Below are 22,241 nucleotides of genomic sequence, written 5' to 3'. Positions count from 1 at the left end.
CATGGTACTTTTGCACGGTCAGTTTCTATTCAATCGATATTAATAATAATTCCTCTACGAACTTTTTAATTAATGCCAAGATTTAGTGATAATATATGTCAATAGTACTGTTCAAACTAAGCAATTGATATTGTTTGTCAAATTAAGTCAATCAAACATTTAATAAGTGTCGTATTTGAGACTTAGTATTTTTCAAAGCCACGAAAGATGGACGAGTTTATCTGAACAGGTCATCAACTTAAAGAGCTAAATTTGAAACCGATTGCCCATACGTTAACAAATTAACGTGTTCTTATTATTAAGGTTCAACATCTAATTATACAGGACAAACGGTTTAAATCAAATCACTATTGTAAAAAGTAAATGAAAACGCTTCTTAAATAATGTTATTACTCGTGTCATAATATCTTTAATATACAAAACAGCTTACACTCGTTGATTTCGCTATATTAGCATGCTGCTGAGTGTGTTTCCTGTACAAAATCTTGTAAAATCATTTGTAATGAAATTTCGCGACCTTTAATAAATGACTATAAACCCTCCACTGGGCTCGAACCACTGACCCCAGCTGGAGTAAACGTCTACCGCTTTGACCATTCGGCCATCCGTGTTCATTCAATGAGTGATGTATTTTATACTGTACATGAGCAATCCTCGTAGTGTCACAGAATATAACGACAACAATAAAACTCTCCAAATAATTCAATCGTTTCGCGTTGCAACGCTTGATATTTTTTTAGGTTTTTTTATCGTCAAAAGATGCATATACTGAATTCCGTAATTACTATAAGTTTTCAGACACTATTTGTTAGCCTAAACAATTATTTTTCGTGACTCTTAATACTCTTAATACAAACGGGTTTTCGTCCATAATGAATATCTCTTAATTTTCGAAAAGCATTTTTTTCCGCGCTATTCTACAGACTCCGACCCTGTTTTCGCTTATCTTGTGAGACTTCAATAATGGATTTTTACAACAAGATTAAGGTAATAAAACCTGGTAGATGCCTGCGCCTGAGGGCAATACATTACATTCATTCATATACATTCAAGTAAATGGGAAAATAACCATGTATACCGCTAGAAAGGAATGGATTCACCTACAAGCATTTGAATCTGCGTAGTCCTTTTAAGGAAGCAGAATGTTTTCTGTATTTACTTTTTGTTCAATATCATTTCAGGCAAGAGTTAGCAAAGCTGTGATGTTCTAATTATTTTTAAAGCACAAAAAGAAGAATTAATGTCAAGAAACTTATTATACATTGATTTATTGCATTTATTTCACTGTTATTATAATTTTCACACATCTTAATTTTTGTCTCTAAATTTTCGGACACTTGTAATTTTTGAATATTTTTGGTATCTAAATTTTCGGACACGAAAAAAATATCATTATGTTTAAGTATCCGAAAACGTCGAGTACTTACGATATATTAGAGCATGGTAAATGTTCAGTATTACTGTTTCCTCACAAATATCATAATTGCAACGAAAATGTGCGAATCTGGAACATTTTTTTTAATATTGTAAATTTACCAAAGCGTGAAAATGTCCCTTTAAAGATGCGTGTTACAAAACAAATAACAGACCGTTACTGATAAACAGATGTTGTATAAAGTAACATCACGGTTAAGTGAACTGGCCATACACGTGCATGGCTGAACGATGACCTGTTGAGGCAACTTTGAAAAGCGCATGTACAATTTTGTGTTACATTATAATTTGAAAATGAGACTTATACTAGTATAACATATCCAGAAGTGTTAATAACTCTATGAAATGCTAAAGCAGCGACAATACGAACAATGTCGGCAATTTACGTTTGTTAAGTCCCTTCAAATGCTCCTAAACCATTGTACAAAACATCTAACCGTTCACTCCTTTTGTGTGCGGCTTTGAAAGTTAAGGACTTCCAAAACTGTGTTATCTCTATGAAGAACCATAACAAGTAAGTACCCCTTACAACTTATAAAGGTTCCCACGATTTCAAATGGGTTGAGAATGTATGTTTCTGTACTTTTTGGATGAATTAATCTTCGCTGGATCGCACTACATTGTCCGATTTAAAAAATAATAATAAATATGTTGATAAACATATAAAACCTAATCACCCTGTAAAATTACCCATAAGATTTTAAAACATCCGGGCCTGAGCGCCACCTCGGAAGTTGCATTGGCTCATTTATTAATGCATCTCCAAAAAGAGGTGGCGCGCGTGATTACCGGCCGTGTATTATTGTATTGTTTGTTCAAAGAAAGTTTTTTCTTAAAACAAATCCAGTCTAGGCTTAAAGTTTCGTCTCTGATTAATCTTTGTGGACTAAGCCATGTATTAAGCAACATTGTCACAGAAATAGACTCAATAGGAACCCATGAGGAGAAGAAAGAGGTTTCCTCCATGATTTCTGGAGGCATTACTGGTTTGTGGCATACTTGCGAATTTTCTTCCAGTTTCATAGTTGGAACAGAACTGGTGTTTAACTGCACGTTAATGGCATTTCCCGAGATTGATTAAATACTGGCATCACACTAAATTTCATATACATTTGCGTCGGCTACGAATGGAAATAATTTGATGTTGCTATCTCTACAAACTTCATATACCTTGTAATACTAGCAACAGAAAAAAGAACATAATTTGAATGTTTGAATAAACAATTTATGATAAACCATGATCAGTAAAGTATGTAAAAATGGTTGTTAACACATATCAGATGCATATATCGAGGGGTTAGAGCCAGAACGTGGTAAGTGCACTTTTTTATCAAAAATCAATTTTTTGCACGTTTAGAAAGCTATTCAAATACTCTTCAATTTGCACTATTCCCTGGAATCATATCGTGTATACAACATAGCATAGCCGAGAGAACCAAAGTGCACTAAGTGCTTATCGACAAATCCATTGTATGTCAGAATGCTTTATATCCTTTTCATGACTGCAAGAAAGTTTTAATAGCACTTAAGTCGTTTTGGCACAATATGTTTTCATACATATTGAGAGGTAATACATGTGCCAAAAGGATTTAAGTGCACTTAAATCATTTTAACATAAGCCAGTTGTGCCCCTTATTCAACGTAAAAAATAAAATATGAAGCACTTACCTTGTAAAGGAATTACTATTTCTGGTTTATATCAACAGGAAACACAAACTATTATGCTAATGGGTAATTGGATAGGGAGAAATATGACTTTATCGGTGTTTATGTTGATACAACGCACTGTTCTCCCACTAAGATGGTAAAATAATATAATTGTTTCAACACCTTTCTCATTGAAAGTTCTTTCTTATAGAAAGAAGATGTTTTCAAAGAAAACTACTTTTACAGTAAAAGGTAAGATTGTTAGGTATTATATTTGTGTGTAAAAACTGTCTATTATAATTAAAATACTAAAATGTTTCACATTTGGACTTGAAAGGCAGGAAGAAATGAATGCTTATCTTTTTTAGATTTTGAAGTAATTAGTAGTTGTGCTTATATTTTTACAAAGAGTTCATATCAACGTCAGAAGAACGTCTTTTGTTGAAACATAACGGCATAGGGTGTTACGACTGATCTGATTCGACGTTTCACTTTTAACGTGAAGAATGCGGAAAACCTAATTGGTAAAATATTCCAGTGATCATAAATTGGAGAAATGGTAGGTGTGCGAAAATGAGACCTCCTTAAAATAAGTGAATCCACAGTATGACGTCATTGGAATGTGCGTTTAAAAACGTCAATCTTTATGTTTAAAAGTATAAACTGGTGGACAAAACTTGTCATAGTGTGCGCATCGTTATAAAAAAAATTTCTAATGATTTATGATAAACACATGTTTTGTGGATATTCTGAAGACATAGAATATTTTAATCATTGTTCTTATATGTTTACTGTAGTGAATAACATAATATTTTTAATTTTTCATTGAAAATAAAGAAGTGAAACTCCAGGTGCTGGAGCAGTATTGCATGTTAGTGACATGCAATTAGTTGGTCATTAATTTAAGGCAAGTTACTAATTGCCAAATAGTACAACACAGCACAATACAAAACAACATAAACATATATAAGAATAAAGCTTGGGTCACCGCCTTTGAACGGTCAACCTCACACTTGGCTCAGCAATACTCATGATACATATAAGTGTGAATAAAATTTAATCTCATAGCATTGCAACTCAAATTAAACCATAATAAAAGGAAACCAAAACGCATTCATTTTAATTACCATTTAATTACTCAATGGTAGGGAAGAGACCAGAGCAACAAAGTTACAACCTTTTGAGGAACGATGAAATGAAATTACGAACAAGTGTCAACTACATCCCTTATTTTTAGAAAAAAGATTTGAGAATATAGCAAACCAACTTTTATTTGAATAACATAAATCTTTACTCAAATTAAAATATATAAGGCGTAGGTTAAAACTAAACCCATACATTCCAGAGTAGGTCAGCAGCTAGAAATTCTTGCATGATTTCTTGGCTTCCTCAACTTACCTTTTTTCTCTTGGCAGTATTTGATGTAACATTATGCAGTCAATTTGTTTACTGATAATGACGAACACATATTTTATAGAAAATGTTTAAAGATATATTCATGTTCTGTAATCAAATCCCTTATCATTAAAACAAGGCAACAATTTTTCCCCATACATGTTGCAAACTGACACAGATTGAGCAATATTTAAAGGACACGTTCTTGATCGTTCTTGTTGATGCCCTGTGTTAGTGTCATTTTCTTTACAGATTAAGATGGAACAATATAACATAAATTGGTTAAAAAGTTCGCAATTTATTTTAACAAATATTATTAAAGCGAGACTATACGATTTTTGTATGTGTTAAATTGTAATATATTGATTAAAATATGTTACAATAACGCAAAATAGGCAAGAAAAAATATACATTGAAAACGAATTTCATAAAATGAAGCAAAGACAAACTAGCGCCCTGAGCCGATTGTGACGAATATATTTCGTACATATTTTCCTACAATAACCGAAGCATTCATCTTTTTATTAAGTTCGGAGTTAATGTTCGTGTGTCGTATGAATATATATCGTTGCAGGAAATTAAAATTAGATTCACATCGTACATGCATGATATACATGCTGACGAACTCGACTGTACAGACATTGTCGATTTCAGAATTAAATATCAGGCTTATTTCGCATTTTTTGACACATGTCCTTCTTAACTTTTATTTTAATTTATATTGAAATATATGTATAATAAGTTTTTACACGTTTTATATTAATTCAATAATATTTGACAAAATCGTACAAGCTCGGTTTAAAACGGAAATAAATATTAAACAAAGATACGCATGTCTATTAAAACATGCCTACTTAAAATAATATACAGATTAAAAAAACAGTAAAAGCATATTACGATACTATACAATATGTACTACTATATATTTGTATAATTTGTAGTTACCGGTATATGTCTGTTTTTGTTTAATTTAAATGTGTTGCTGTATTAATTTCTTTTAGTTATATCACCGACTTATGTCAGTCAACCTTCTCACAAAATATGTGAACAAGTCCCTTCAAAATCTTACACTTTCTTCCTTCCATGACCATCCAAGCCCATATGACAATAAAAATGACCCACAGGTCAGTACAGGGGCAAGGTGGGGGCCATCCTTGACATGGTTAGACGAGGCAGAATGAAAAAAAAACAATTATTCAAAGCAAAGTTAAATATATCAATATGCTTAAATGTATTTGGAAACATATATTACTAGTTAATATTAAATGACCATGACCAGCCCAGCCCATATGACAATAAAAATGACCCACAGGTCAGTACAGGGGCAAGGTGGGGACCATCCTTAATATGATTAGAAGAGGCAGAATGAAAAAAAAAACAATTATTCAAAGCAAAGTTAAATATATCAATATGCTTAAATGTATTTGGAAACAAATATAACTAGTTAATATTAAATGATTGAGAATAAACTAAATTTATACAGACATGTTTGCATTCATATTTAAATGTACAGTAGCATAGAGATGACATTTACTCCTCTTTTTTATAAACTGCACTCCTCTTTTTTCTATCTCGTTCCCGCGACATACTAACTAGAGGGAACGAGTTAACTATGTCGTGGGAATGATTTATTAAGTCGAGAGAACGAGATACAAAAAAGAGTAGTGCAAAACTAAATAAATGAAGAGTGCAATGAAAAAAAGAGCAGTGCATTAAATAAAGGAGAGTGCATTAAACACTTTACTGCACCGCTCTTTGTTTCGTTGCACTCCTCTTTTATTTAGTTTTGCACTCTTTTTGTCTATCTCGATCGTTCCCTTAACTTAGTAAGTTGTCCCACAACATAGCTTACTCGTTCCCACGAGTTAGTAAGTCGTTCCCTTGAGATAGTTTAAATGCTCTCTTCTTTTGTTTAATGCACCCCTCATATATTTACTGCACCGCTCATTTTTGATTGCACGCGTCTTTCATTTAGTTGTGCACTCCTGTTTTGTTTCTATATCGTTCACTCGACTAAGCTGACTGTTCCCTCGAGTTCGAGTTAGTAGGTCGTTCTCTCAAGTAAGTATGTCGTTGGAACGAGATTGGAAAAAGAGGAGTGAAATGTAAAACAAGAGGAGTGATTTACAAAAAGGAGTGAATGTCACCTATATGCCAACGTACTACTGATGATCAATACATGCATCTTACTGGAACGTTTTGAACAACTTTGATAGAGGATCACCCATTGATCATTTATGTGAAGGTTTGTTCGAATCTTCACAGTGGTTGAAGTGGAGATTTGAAGCTGATTGTAGACAACACAAAGAGAAGCCAATAACCACGTTAGCTAACTCTCAGTAGAGGACCAAAATACAAGATGCAAGGCAAATACTTAAGCACAGAAGATTTAATAGTATGCAGTCGATACAATTGTGATCAACCTTCAACTTAGGTAAGTCTCGGTTAATCTCTTAATTTTGTTATACAAATTATGTGAACCTCGTTTTGTGACCAGCTTTTACCACTGCATTCACATTTAAACAACTGCTGTAGAGAATCACTATGCATTTACAACATAGGCATCAATTTACCTAACCTAAGTGACAAGGCGGTTCAGAATATAATAAGTTATAAGTAGTTTTTGGTCTATCGATGTGTTTAAAAGGATGTTGTCCATGGAGTGCGGAATGTAAAGACTCCGGGATCATAATTAACAAGGATGTTAATCAATATATATAATATGAAACCTATTGTCATTGCATTTTGAATGCGCTAACGTTGAATAGTATGTTGATATTTATAAAATCTATATAACCCATGCGAACCTAAACCATTCAGGCTATATTTCATTTGACTACGTTAAAACTATCAAAGCATTTATAGTGTTCATTAGCTTTTTCTTATATTTGACATGGTAACCTAAGTTTTGAATACACTTTACTTAGATTTCATCTTTGTTGTGATATTGTGATGATACAAATTCTTACCAAATGTGATCAACATTTAGTCATAAGGGTAGCTTCTACAGTTGTTACACCTTTAGCGTAACCTTTAACCTGTTGACCAGGTTTTTGATATCAATTGGCCCAAATTTTCTTTTTATTTAAATATTGTGGAGATGAACATTTTTACTTTTATATTTTATTTGGCCTTAACCGAAAATCGGAGTTTGCTTTATTAGATCTGTACTGTAACTTTGCTCTACTTTGCTGTCTGTGTCATGAACTGTAATGAAATCATTGTAGGTCCCGATTTTGATGGCATGAAAGTATTAAACTTTGCATGTTTTGTTGATTTACCAAGACAAAATGGACATGAGTTAATTAGAAGCGAATTAATAATTGTCTTGATGAGGTTATCACCAACGGTTTGGAGTTCCGATGAATAGGAATTAAATACAAGCATCAGAATAACAAACCGTTGGTTATTACCTTAACAAACAACGTAAGCTTTATATAATTTTAAATCTAACATGATTGTTTATACATAATATGCCCTTTTTCCACAAAAAATACATACATTTGTTTTCATGACGACAACACACTTAAATTATAAAAACTTTTGTCAGGTTCATTAAGATTATTTGAGGAAATTACATTCAATAAAAATATTAAGCTAATCATGCAAAATGTATACCAAGTAAACAGGTTTAATAATTTATGTATGAACATTTTACTACTTGAATGTGGTTTCACTGGGCCGAATGCAGAAATGATATGTTTGTCAAACGTCTCCTATATCACATATTTAAGGAGGCACATTTTACTGAACTGAACATCTGGGAATTCTTGAATTACCATGACAACAGAGGGCTCTCTTTCATTTTTTGTGAAGTAAAAGTAGGACGCTCAATTTATTTGGAAAAAAATCCCACAAATTTCAAAATTGTGAGAAATTTAGTCACAAACTCCTCAAAATTTTACAAACAATATTCACATAATTGTAGAACTTGTAAAATGATGATTTTTATGCATAGGTATAGTAAAATATTTTCATTGGCTGGACACTTTTGCTTTCGAAAAATTAAATCATACATCATATGAGCAACTTAATTCTGGACATTACTTTTGACAAACATTAAAATGTTTGTCTATGTGATTTCTGTTGTCTGGCTAGACACATTAGTTATACATTGAATTTTAGTTCTCGTGTGAGAAATGTAAGCCATATAAAAAAAATTCCAAGTTTTAAACCTTTGTCAATAACAATTGTGCCATGTCACAAGCGCATAGGATTCCCTATAAATCATACATATTAACAATATTTGACATTAAAATGCATTTCATGAAAATGCAATTTAATCTATTTGAAAAGAAATTATTCAAGCTTTAAAGAAAATTTACACATATAAACGGATAAGAATACGAAAATCTACTCCAAATTGCTGCCCTTGCCTCGCTCTCTGCCAGTACTACATTACTCAAGTGTTTTCACTTTCGTCACATGATCTTTCTGATTTAAGGTATTCTCGGTGTAAAAGTGCATGCTTAAATCTTACTGTGATATCTTTAAAGTGACTCCTAATTCAAACAAATCTGGATCCCCATGCTGACTTTTTAAACAAAGGATCTCAAGTTTTACTATACAATTTACTGACGGTCCAATGCACTGGTGTGTTTTTTTAGCCGAACTAACGTTACAACACTGGTTTCACCAGTTTCATACTTGTAATTCCTTAACAACAAGCAAATTCGTTGAATTGATATCCCCCTTCTCCTTATTTATACATGACACTGATGAAATTTCATCTTAAAAAACTTAAATAGTTTCTGAGAAATAGCTCTAAAAAGTTTGTGACAAACAGACGGTTGAATTGTACTTTTGAATATAAAATGTCTGTTAAATGTCAAACAACTTACAAAGGCTGGTTTTGTAAAATAGTGTGGATATATTAGATTGTGAAATGCTTGCATCAAAACTGTGAGATGGCTGACCCAGGCCACACGCAAAGAAGGAAAAAAGCCCCACAACATTTACAGGTTTTGATAGCAGAATAACTCAATAATGTATTGCAGTTTAACCACATGATTTGTCGCAAAATAACCTTTAATTTCAAAATCGGTCTACATAAAATAGGTAAGGGCGGTGGAAGAATGATAATTAATTAAAGCAAAGTTAAAAATGATTCTGTAAATTGCAGTGGAATTGTAAACTTGTTAAAATCCACTTTATACTGCAATTTGAACCAAAATGTTTGCTCATGCCATTTTAATTAGGCAAAATGAAATTATTGCTTATATTAAGGTGTAAAAACCATTGAAAACATTTGATAAAAAAATTATATGCAGAAATATGCAAGTACTATACTGCCATAGATGATCTAGGATATAACATAGCACATGTATGTATTCTATATGATTAAACTATATATGTCAGTCATTTACAAATAATTTGCAAAGTATCTTGTGGAGCTTGCTTAAAATTGTATTAGAAGTGTACGCACTGAATGTTCTAAAAACAAACCTCTTTAACCATTGGTGGGTTTTCATACTCAAAATACTTTTTCCAAGTATATAATCACAATGATGGTATTGTTAAGTTGAGTGTGTCTTTCAAAAATCACTTTAAGTTTCAATTAAACATTTCGCATTATGAATAAAATCTTCCTTGTTGAGGAGAACACTTCTAGTTATTAACTAGTGGTTGAAGTATGCATTTATGACTCTGTATTGAACCACTTGAGAACAATCTACCATTCATCCTCCTCTAGTCTGAATGTTAAATTATTAAAAGTGTTTTTGGAAGAGAGCATAACACAATTGCCATCTAAAATGTTTTTTTATAGATTAAACAATGTCTAGCATTAATATTTCATGTACATTAAATTGTGGCCTTCAATTGTTTGCGTAAAATCTACTTAAGTTTACATGGACGGCAGATTGTTTGCGTGAAATCTTATAATGTCGACATGGGAGGAAGATGCAAATAGCATGAACATATAAAAACATGAACATTTGCGCAATTATATCTTCCATCAATTTTCTCGCTGCATACAAGTATGGAAAGGAATCTAGATCAAAACCTGTGGATAAGACATCTACAGTAAAACAAGAAAGTCAACACACACCCTTGTTGACTGTGAGTACTTAAATATTGGATGGCTGGAAAAAGCAATTAATAAAAATTGCATCCGTTTTCTGAATTAGTGGCTCTTGACTGACTTCATAGAAATACATGTTGAATGATATTAGGCACGAATCTTTCCCCACTGCCATGTCTTGATAAAGATACATAATTATGTATATTGGGCACCTATTATACATATTTCCATGTGAGCCGGTAGGGTGTTGGTAGTGAACTTCTGTCTAAAAAAGGACTTTTAAAAACACATGATTAGACAGCATCCTTTGCACAAGAAACAGATTTTAAGATACGATGTATAGATCAGTATTGGAAAGTCAGTAATTAGTCACTAGCCTTAAAGGGGCAGTCAACCAGATTGACGAAAAAAGAAAAGTTCTACAATACCGTTCGAACTCTAACCATGCGAGTAACTCGCAGACTGTTCAGGTTTTTATGCTGTTCGCTGCTAATCATTATCTAAGGGTTGAAAATGAGGCCTTTACAACTTGCATCTTGTTAAATAGGAATTTAATTTAATAGTATTTTGTAAGAGACTACAAATGTGTACAAATATGTATCTTAGTTGAAAAGGTTTAAACAAAAGATTGGACTCTGCATTAGTCTGAGCCAAATGTAGGTCAGCGTCAACAGCAACATGAGGTAAGGTTAGAGAAGGTGTGTTGATAGTGTTCAAGGACAACATCCATGCAAGAATGAAAGCTTTGTAGGAAACATAATTGATATTCTATGGAATGTGCCATTTTGTGTTAACCATGTAGAGATGGAAGGATGAGTCAATCATTATATACCTCTCAGTCAGTCAATGCCGGGGCATACACAATATTTTCGGATTGGGTCTACTTTTTAATATATTACTGTAAGTACCACATACAATTTCGTGTCACAATCAAGATCAACGGAAATAACTACTTGTGAGGAGCGGCAAGCAGATCTGGTAAACGAAAGGGCATGCTTAAATGTTGACTGCGAAGGACCGATAGTTAAGTATTGCTTTTATGAACATCAAAGTTCATAGATACAATAACAACCAAATTAAACACGACAAGAGTTAACAACTTAACAGATATATCAGATAATCACTAACAAGTTGTCCTATGTATATTTCGCTCCGGATTCATACAAACATTGCTAATTTTGACCGGAAAACACTAGTTGGACTACCACGATCATGCAGACAAGCAAAACTTAGAAAGGTAATTTACATGTTATAATATTATCTGCAACATAGCACTTTTTTACATCGCAATACACTTAAGGATGTTTCCTATTGATTGTTTATAATTTTATGACACGGAAGTTTTGCCTAACTGCTCCAGATGTATTTTTTTGTTATTAAAAAGCAATAAATCAAATAGAAATGTAATGAAATAGATTGTGGGTAAATGACATTTTTTTATTTTACAAAAATAAGGTCTATGCCTTGCAATGTTGTTACCTTCTAGCACTTAAACAATATATCAGAGGAAGATAAAACGCTGCAATTTGAAAAACTCGGATATCAATAAGAAGAGCAAATGAACGAAAAATCAAATGCATACATCGTTGTAAAAACATATTTCTTTGTCAAGGTATGAATGGCCATGATTTAGTTTTATTATGCAGAGAACACACTGACCTGATTGTTGCATAAAGCAAGGAGCACATTTACCTCAGTGTTGCATTATACAGATAACACATTGACCTGATTTTTGCATTATGCAGCCAACACATTTACCTGACTGCATTACGCAGCGAACATATTTATCTGATTTTTGTATTAATCAGCAAACATATTGACCTGATTTCGTTGCATTTTGCAGCCAACGCATGACCTGAGTGTTGCAATATGAAGCAAACACATTCACCTGATTTAGGAGTGTTATGCAATGACCACATTGACCTGATTTAGAAGTATTATGCAGCGAATACATTGACCTAATTTAGTTGCATTTTGCTTCAAACACATTGAAGTGAGTGTTGTTAATTATGCAGCATTCACATTCAAGTGATTTGGTTTAATGAAAAACAACACATTGACCTGATTGTTGTATTATGCAGTGAACACATTGACCTGTGTGATGCATTATGCAGTTAACACATTGACCTGATTGTTGTATTATGCAGTGAACACATTGACCTGTTTGTTGCATTACGCAGTGAACACATTGGCCTGATTGTTGTTTTATGCAGTGAACATATTGACCTGTTTGTTGCATTATTCAGCAAACACATTGACCTGATTGTTGCATTATGCAACAAACACATAGACATGAACGTTGCATTATGCTGCGAACACAATTTGATCTGATTGTTGAATTATGCACCAAACACATTAAACTGATTTAGTTGTTTCATGCATTGATCACATTAACCTGATTGTTGCATTATGCAGCAAACACATTGACCTGATTTAGTTGTATTATGCAGCAAAAACATTGACCTAATTTAGTTGTATATATTGCAGCGAACACATTGTCCTGTTTGTTGCAATATGCAGCGAACACATTGACCTGTTTGTTGCGTAATGCAGTGAAAACATTTACCTGTTTGTTTCATTATGCAGCGAACACATTGATCTGATTGTATTAAGTACTGAACACATTGACCTCATTGTTGCATTATGCAGCAAACACAATTTGACACGATTTAGTTGTATTATGCGGTGAACACATTTACCTGATTTAGTTGCATTATGCAGTGAACATATTTACCTGATTGTTGTATTATGCAGCAAACATATTGACCTGCTTTATTTTATTATATACCTATTTAATGCTTTTACAAAATACAGGTTGTATCAATCGTTGAAATAAAAAATCCCGTATTACGCTACTCGCTGTTTCCAATTCTGTCTTACCATACTAGCCGGACTACTTCGACCCATTTAACGACGTCACATTACGCGCACCGAAAATAGAAATATTTTATATTACAAAATATATTACATAGCACATCGTGTGACGTCATTACTGTGACAAAACACAATAGTTTTATCTAAACTCTGTAAGGACATGTCGGACGTGGTGTTTTTTAGCAGTAAACTATGTGTTAAAAACGTATTTTGGAGTATGTGTTTATCATGCATAAATGTATATTTCGATAGGAATACAATAAAATTGTGTGGTTCAAACTAAGTTTCGATAAAGACATGGAAGATAGAAGTGGAAGTGCATATCGTTTTAACGTTTTTGTTATAAACATCGGATTAAAGTTGTCAACTTAATTGTTATAAAAATTGGATTAACGATGTCATTAAGGTAAGCGTGTCGGAAACCTGTGTTTTCCCGGTTCGATTGTTTACACGTTAATTTACATAAACTGTATTCATACGCGTCTTAAATAAACTATGGCGTACCGTTTTAGTCATGGTTTTGTCAGTTTTGTTGAAGTAAAAAAATCATTTGTTAACTGTTTTCGTTACTTGTTGTATATAATAAAAGGAATATTACGCTAGTCAATTGTTCCACGAGTTTGTATCACTCTTTTGGCTTGTGCTATTTCGCATCACACTCGAGGCTCCGCCTCTCGTATGATACGTCATCACACAACCCACTCGAGTGATACAAACTCTTGGAACAATTGACTAGCGTAATATCCCGTATGTATTATGCAGTGAACACATTGACCTGATTTGGTTGTATTATGCAGAAATCATATTCATGTGATTTAATTGTTTTATGCAGCGAACACATATACGTGATTTAGTTGTTTTACGCAACGAACGCATTGACCTGGTTTAGTTGTATTATGCAGCAAACACATTGACCTGACTTAGTTTTATTGTGCAACGAACACATTGACCTGGTTTAATTGTTTTATGCAGCAAACACGTTGACCAGATTTAGTTGTATTATGCAGCAAAGGCATTGTCCTGATTTTCAAAATCTCAATTTAAATAAGTTTATGTTAATTTATTATCAACAAGGCTGTCCGGTTACGGTTAGCGCAGTGGTTGGTACATGCACTTCTCACTTCTGCAACCGGGATTCAATCCCCATTCCCAGGGCACATGAGTTTGGTAGGTGGTCACTATGACGGACAGGTGGGTTTCCTCTGGGAAATCCGGTTTCCTACCCCCCCCCCCCCCCGCCCACAGCATAAGACCACACCAAAATTGAATAACTTTCAGTAAAACCTAAATACATATGTAGCTGGAAACTGAAGCTTTAATTTAAAGTTCGTTTCAACTTTCATGAGTGTAGTAATTAAATTAGGTAGGAGTGGTGGGACACACTATGGGTCTTAACATAATGCAGGCACTGTTCCGGAAGGACCTCATGAACTACGAACATTATCTATGATTATAATCTTTTTTTTGGAACACCCCGCATCAATTTACGTCGATCACTTTTTTAAGCAATGAATGATTATCAGCATGTTTCTCAGCATGTGACATCCTGCCAATCTCTCTTAGAGTAATAGTTACGTCTACCTCAAGTCTCGAATAGCATCACGCACATCAGGGTGTTATACTTTACTACGCATGTATCACTGTTACCACATAGTTTTTTTATATTTTAATGAAGGACATGACCACAAAAGCCAATAAGAAACATACAAATATAATTTAACACAAATAATGCTACATTTATGAATACAATCAGTCAATATGTTAGGGTCGATTGGTATAACAAGAAGGTATTATACCAAAGTTCAAAATGTAATTCACGCACATGAATTGGAGAACAAACATAAGTTTCCCTCCTACCAGTTTATAATACACACATTATAATAATTTTAAACAAAGTAACGATACTAGTATTATGCATGAGGAATTTGAGTTAAAACCTATGTTACTATTTTTTTATACCAGACAATGGGTATACAATGTATTAAATACTATAGTCTGATCGGGATATATATGTGCCGAGTCGTGTAAGGACACACTCATCAAAGCGCAGAGCTATTTCCAGAGAATATCACGAAATGTGTTTGCAAAGCTTTCTTCCAGAAGACGTTAGCTATTGGTGGTAGAATGATAGATACAGCACTGAAATCACTATCTTCAGGAACATTTGCTTCCTTTGACAGGCGTGGAAAGCACACTCCCCATAACAAAACCCCAGATGCAATCATAGAAGATGTTCGTAATCATATAGAATCATTTCCTACTGTAGAAGCACATTACACAAGCCAAGACACTATAAGGCGTTTTCTACGATCTGATTTAAATATTAGTAAATTGTATTTATTAACAAAGAAAACTGTAAATAAACGGGCAGGCAATACATATCAAGTTCAATGTATCGTACAACTTTCTGTGAGAAGTTTACCTATTCATTCCATATAACCAAGAAGGACCAGTTTCAGACGTGCGCTGTGTATAGAAATAAGTAGATAGCAGGCGAGCTAAACACCGATTTGAAAATTGCTTTTGAATACCATATCAAAAGAAAAAACAGAGCTAGAGATGAAAAGAAGTTGGATAAGTCTCGTGCATAACAAGACAAGTCATATGCAACATTTGATCTAGAGGCTGTTTTACCGATTCCATGTTCTCTTGTGAGTAAAGTTCATTATAAAAGAAAGCTCAATTGTTATAATCTTTCCTTTTATTATTTACAAAACGCAAGTTCGACATGGTTTTTGTGGAATGAAACTGAAGGAAAACGGGGCTCTTGTGAGGAGGGAACTTGTCTTTTGACTTACATGAAATCTCTTCCTATCACAGTAGAGAATGTCTGTTTTTATTCTGACTGTTGTTGTGGTCAAAATCGAAATAGGGTTGTTACTGTTGCATTGGTGCATGCTTAAGAGAAATTTAAAAACATAGAGACATTATTGAACGAAAGTATTTAGAAAGTGGACATACCCAGATGGAGTTGTGATAGTGTACATGCTTCGATAGAACGAGCAAAGAAACGCACATCGGTATATGTACCAAGCCAGTGAGAAACAATTGTGAAGGTTGCACGAAAAAGAAATCCGTATGTTGTAGTGCCGATGAAATACTATGACTTTTTAGATATCAATCATGTAGCCAAATATGTACTACCGTTAAACGTTGTAAATGTAAGTGGACAAAACGTTTTATGGACATAAATAACATGGATAAAACAGCAAAAAAGTGATCCGGGGCGTGTGTTTTTTAAGAGCAGTTTCGATGACACCAGTTTTCAGTGTGTGTAACTTAAATCCTCAAGGAAAGGACCTTCTATAAAATGTAACTTAAAACCCTTGTATGATGCCAAACTTCCAATTACAGTAGCAAAAAAAAGATCTGCTATCACTTTGCTTTGATGAATAATTCCTTCAGAATATGAAAAGTATTTCAAGAATATTCCTTCTGATAAGACAACTAGGTACAGTCTTCCAGAACCAGATACAATGGAAGAAAGTGAAGATTCAAATGTAGAATAGAACATCTGAATATTAACTTTCTTCCGTTGTGAAGGTTGGAGACAAACATGTCCATACTGATTGAAATATATGTATTGTTACATGTGTATGTCCTGTTAAAATCTAGAATGCAAAAGGAAGTAATGATGTACTTCTGTATAATAATATCTCGTATTATGAATATTAATATGAACTTGTGCTAAGTGCACATGTTTCGTTCAGTCTCTCAAAATAGATGCATAGCACAGGGCTGTTTTGCCTTAAGGGCACTTAGACCTGTATATGGCATAGGGAAAGCAGGGTACTAATCTTATGCTAAGTAACACCAAGTGCACTTAACACAGTGGCACACAGAAAAAATATATGTTTTACCTTTATGCCATAATGAAGTAAGTGCTATTTTGAATACAAAAGCATTAAATAGTGTATGCAATTCTATGATATGTTTATAATGCCATAACAATACTTTAACCTAATATTGTAACATAATATTATGCTTATATTCATATTCAAATAAAAGTTGTAGTTTGTCAAACCTTCTTTTGCGTTTTTCTCCACTATTTGAAAAATGGACTTATTACGTTCTGGCTCTAACCCCTCGATATATGATATATTCAAGCATATTTATATGTACATTTATATATTTATATGCTTAACATATACACATATTCAGACATGCCATCAATAAAGTACATATTCCAATATTTACATAATGAGCAATCCCCAAAATTAAAGGCAAATACGCAAACATGAGTATTTTGCGATAACAAGAAACATAAGAGCCGTGTTTGGCGAAAACCAGTCTTAACGCATGTTAGCTTCGCTTAAATGAAGTATCTTATTGGAGAAAATGTAGTTTAAGCGAAAAGTGTTGTTCCAGATTAACATGTACGGACACTTTACGCAAATACATTATGCCCAATTTTCCCATAACGAGGCTCAATAGATCATCCAGAATTAATGAGTGTACGAGCGCACACGTGTTAATATCGCTCGGTATCGATCAATGAAATCTATCCGTTATGCATCACATCGTATTGTTAATACTAGTGGTACTTACACAATTGAGTGATTTGCATTAACAATCGGTCAAAATACTGGAATATTGTTACAAGCTTTGTAGAAAAAGAAGTAAACAACTATTAAAACGTGTTCATGAGTTCTTTCAGCACAAATTGTTGCGATTTGAGATGCTCAAGACGAGTTTTTGTACGTTGTTTTTCTTATTTTCCTCTGAAAACGCATTTTTTTCTTAAAAACTCATATTGCTCCTTAAATTCATGAAACAAACGCATTTATTCCGTGCAATTTTCCAAAACGCGTAATACCCCACCCAACAAATGAAGATTTTCTGTAAAATTAGCTCCTTTGTGACTAGACCTGGTTTGCGCTTAGGTCATAATATACTAAATAGTTTCCCTATATAATTCAATGTTAAAGCGACAACTTTGAGCGAAAATAAATGCACCACTTTGCATATAGAGACCCCCATAACCATACCTTTTCTTAAAGGCAAATAAAAAAGATAGGTCATGTTCAATCCAAGAAAGAACTTGACACAGATCAAAATCGACTGTTTTTGCAACTTTTTTCGGCCGTTTCTTTGTGGAATGTAACCTTTTTCAGTGCAAGGCTTTACTATTGTCTCCAAGTTTATCAGTTTTCGGGGATTCGGTCGTGAACACATATTTATGCCCTACCATTATACCCGAAAGATAAAACCCGAACACAAGTTTAAAAGTGTAAAACATGCCTTCGAGTCAACTATGATATTTTTTTGGAGAGTATAGCCTACATGTAACGATCATTTAGTATATTGTAACATATAAGACAACGTTTACGGTTAACATGTTCTCAGGCAGCTGATACTGAATGTCGAGTCTGATGTGAGTGTTGATATTATGGGCGTGGCGACAACAGTCACACATCGATGTTTGACGTGAGTCGACCGAAACGTTCAATGGCATTTGAAAAACGAGAAAAGTAATTGATCTATGGAATAACATCGGATGATTTCTTCTATCAGCATATGCATATATTCAACACAGCTTGTATAAACATATTTGAATTGTTTAAGCATGTCATAAATGTTGTTAATTTTCAACCAAATTTGTGTTTACATAATAGCAAATGCAAACGCTTTTTGGTGTATGTATGATGCCCGTGCAAAACGCAATATGCACTCTTTTTGTTGGTCTAATGCTTGATAAAGTGAAATCGCCCAGCAAATTTTATTCCGTATAAATTGATTTTGTTAAGAACAATACGTATCTCAACATATCATTCAAATATTTTAAATATCACGCGTATCATTATTTATACGGACATGTGTGCATGTTTGTTTAAAGTTTATATTTTGCCTTTTATAACACCCATACTTAAGAAAAGAGCTGACATGTTCTTTTTTTTTTAAAGCTTTCCTTAGTAAAACTAACATAATCTTAACAATACACATATACAGACAAAGATGATTCTTTATTTTTGGAACTTGATTGTGTAAATAGGTATCAATTTGTTAGTGGTTTATTTGCATTAAATCAAATAATGTAATATATGGTATATAGTGTGCTTTATTTACATGTATTTAATGTATACATAATTTCTTATTTCATGCCACTTTCCCCTTATTATTTCTTATAGCCTCCTTATCGACTCCTCATAGTCTTCTCTTAAATTTCTAAATATTACTCCCCATTACTACTCAATTCTTCCTAACTTCATCCTCACTGCCTTTTGACTGCCCGTACCCGCTCGCTCACCCTCACTGCCTCTTAAATTTCAAATATTGCTCCTCCCTTTAACCCAATTCTTCCCCACGTCTTTTGCACTTCCTCTTCGATTCTTCCCCTTTCTGTTCACTTACCCTAACTGCCTCTTTACTTTCCATTAAATGCCTCATCAATTCCTCCTTATTCCTCCTTACTGCCTTCTCATTCATTTCCATTTCGTCATTATTTCGTTCGCATTCCTCCTAACTCCCTCAATCATTTATTTATCACTTCCTGCGCATCCTTGCTTCTTAGCAAGTATTAAGCTGCTTTCCAGAGAAGAAATAGTCACGGGGCCAAACGGGGTTGAATAAAACAAACAGTGGTTGAAATAAACCTGTCTATGTCTTTTTGGTTTTCATGTCATTGATCGCTATTATTAAGCGCGAGCAGTAAGAATTCATAATTTATTTACCTGACCAGACATTTAAACCACATGTACATCTACCTTACTGAAAGATTATCTGCGTAAATGTTCTCCGGCCTTATTTATTAAGGCTCGATTTTTGTTGTCGACTCAGATACTTCTGAACTGTACCCCGGGTATTCTTTAGTATACTTCAATGTACTCCGGGTACGGCAAATACGATAAAAGGCAACCGACGATGCTCCCGGATACTTTTAGCACCACATAGCACGGGTACTTGGTGTATACTTAATAGAACCCAGTGTACTTTTAAATAGTTCCTGAACCGAAAACGACCAACGACCAATTGAGTTGGATTAAGTGTTGAGTACTGGATATAATCGTCTTCTCTTCATGAAATAAGAATAGTTTCAAAACACTATGAAATATTATATTTTGCACAGAAAAATGCGAACATAAATCATTTGACTGATGCATAGACACTTGTCCCAACATTGATTTTTATACGCCCGTATAAAATACGGGACGTATTATGTGAAACCCCTTGGCGGGCGGGCGGGCGGCGGGCGGGCGGCGGGCGGAAGGCATCACTTTGTCCGGACTCTAATTCAAATTGTATTCATCCGATCTTCACCAAACTTGGTCAGCAGTTGCATCTAGTTGATATCTAGGCCAAGTTCGAATATGGGTCATGCCGGGTCAAAAACTAGGTCATAGGGTCAATAAGTGCATTTTCAAAGGGGCCACTTTGTCCGGACTCTATTTCAAATTGTATTCATCCGATCTTCACCAAACTTGGTCAGCAGTTGCATCTAGTTGATATATAGGCCAAGTTCGAATATGGGTCATGCCGGGTCAAAAACTAGGTCATAGGGTCAATTAGTGCATTTTCAACGGCGCCACTTTGTCCGGACTCTAATTCAAATTGTATTCATCCGATCTTCACCAAACTTGGTCAGTAGTTGCATCTAGTTGATATCTAGGTCAAGTCCGAATATGGGTCATGCTGGGTCAAAAACTAGGTCAAAGGGTCAATTAGTGCATTTTACTTTGTCCGGACTCTAATTCAAATTGTATAAATCTTATCTTCACCAAACTTGGTCAGTAGTTGCATCTAGTTGATATCTAGGCCAAGTTCGAATATGGGTCATGCCAGGTAAAAAACTAGGTCATAGGGTCAATTAGTCCATTTTCAACAGCGCCACTTTGTCCGGACTCTTATTCAAATTGTATTCATTGGGATGTAATCACCCCAGCAAGATGCCCTGCAGAAAATAGCTTCAAACTATGGCTTACATCAACAGCCTTGTGTCCCTACCATAGACTATCGGTCAACAATAGACTTGATCTTCACGAATATGATAACTGCGCGAACTGGTGTACTTGAAACTTATTCCTCAGACAACAAAGCCATCTGGATTTGGATTTACAATCAGAATGTAAGTTGAATAAAAGCATTTATAGAGACCCATTACCTAAAAAAAAAGCAAAATCCATTTATTCCTTAAAAAGGTTTCAAGTATGTGTTATAGGTTATTGTAACTTACATCATGTCCATTATCATCGCAATTGACCCAGCCAAAATGCCTTATACAGGTTTATGATTATCAATTTAATACACCTCATTTACATTTATCATCCGCTGAACACTTATCGAACTTGATAGCAATAAAAACCGCTATAAGCATCTTATAAAGGTGAATTACAGACAGCCTTGGTATTCATGCTGATATAAAATGTAAAAGCAAACAGTATTTAAACATTCAAACCAAATATTTATTTCAGTTTTTAGGGAACTAATTTCAAGATAAGTAATATCAGTACAGGAAATACTGCCATTCTATACCTATGTAGGTCTAAACAATTATGATTTAAATATTGTGTTTTAGAGAACAAATGAGACTAAGTGTACACTTATTGATATCAATGCATATATATGAATATATCAGTTATATAAGTTGTTGTTGTTTTTTTTGCTTATTTCCAAAACAAATACATCAATCATCAGTGTATCATCTCCAATGGCACACGAATCGGGCGTATATTGCTCCGTCATGCGGCGCTCTTGTTAGTCTTAATTAGCAGGTGCAATAAAACATGACGTCAAAATTCCTAAATTTGACAAGGCATCTGTGTTGACGTAATAGTTTTATATTGAGCTTTTTATCATAAAAATGATACGAACGCATAACCATCACATACATTTCAATCAATAATAATATATTTTACTTAGTAAGGTTATAACA

At 33.9% G+C, this 22,241-nt stretch overlaps 1 protein-coding gene across 23 annotated transcripts in view; it reads left to right on the top strand.

Moving 5' to 3' along the window:
• The window catches only part of LOC127840107 (uncharacterized), a 273,000-nt gene that overhangs the window by 115,641 nt on the left and 135,118 nt on the right, over positions 1 to 22,241 (top strand). The window contains exon 1 of one of the 23 annotated variants that reach the window (XM_052368550.1): positions 11,641 to 11,735. The exons of the other annotated variants lie outside the window; for them this stretch is intronic. The gene's annotated coding sequence lies outside the window, so the exon portion shown is untranslated. Of the gene's footprint in view, positions 1 to 11,640; positions 11,736 to 22,241 lie in introns of those variants that run through there. 23 annotated transcript variants of the gene reach the window in all.

The sequence above is a fragment of the Dreissena polymorpha genome, chromosome 7, assembly GCF_020536995.1.
Source record: "Dreissena polymorpha isolate Duluth1 chromosome 7, UMN_Dpol_1.0, whole genome shotgun sequence".
NCBI lineage: Eukaryota > Metazoa > Mollusca > Bivalvia > Myida > Dreissenidae > Dreissena > Dreissena polymorpha.
The sequence above is the reverse complement of the archived record's forward strand: the minus strand, read 5'-3'. Positions and strand labels throughout refer to the sequence as shown.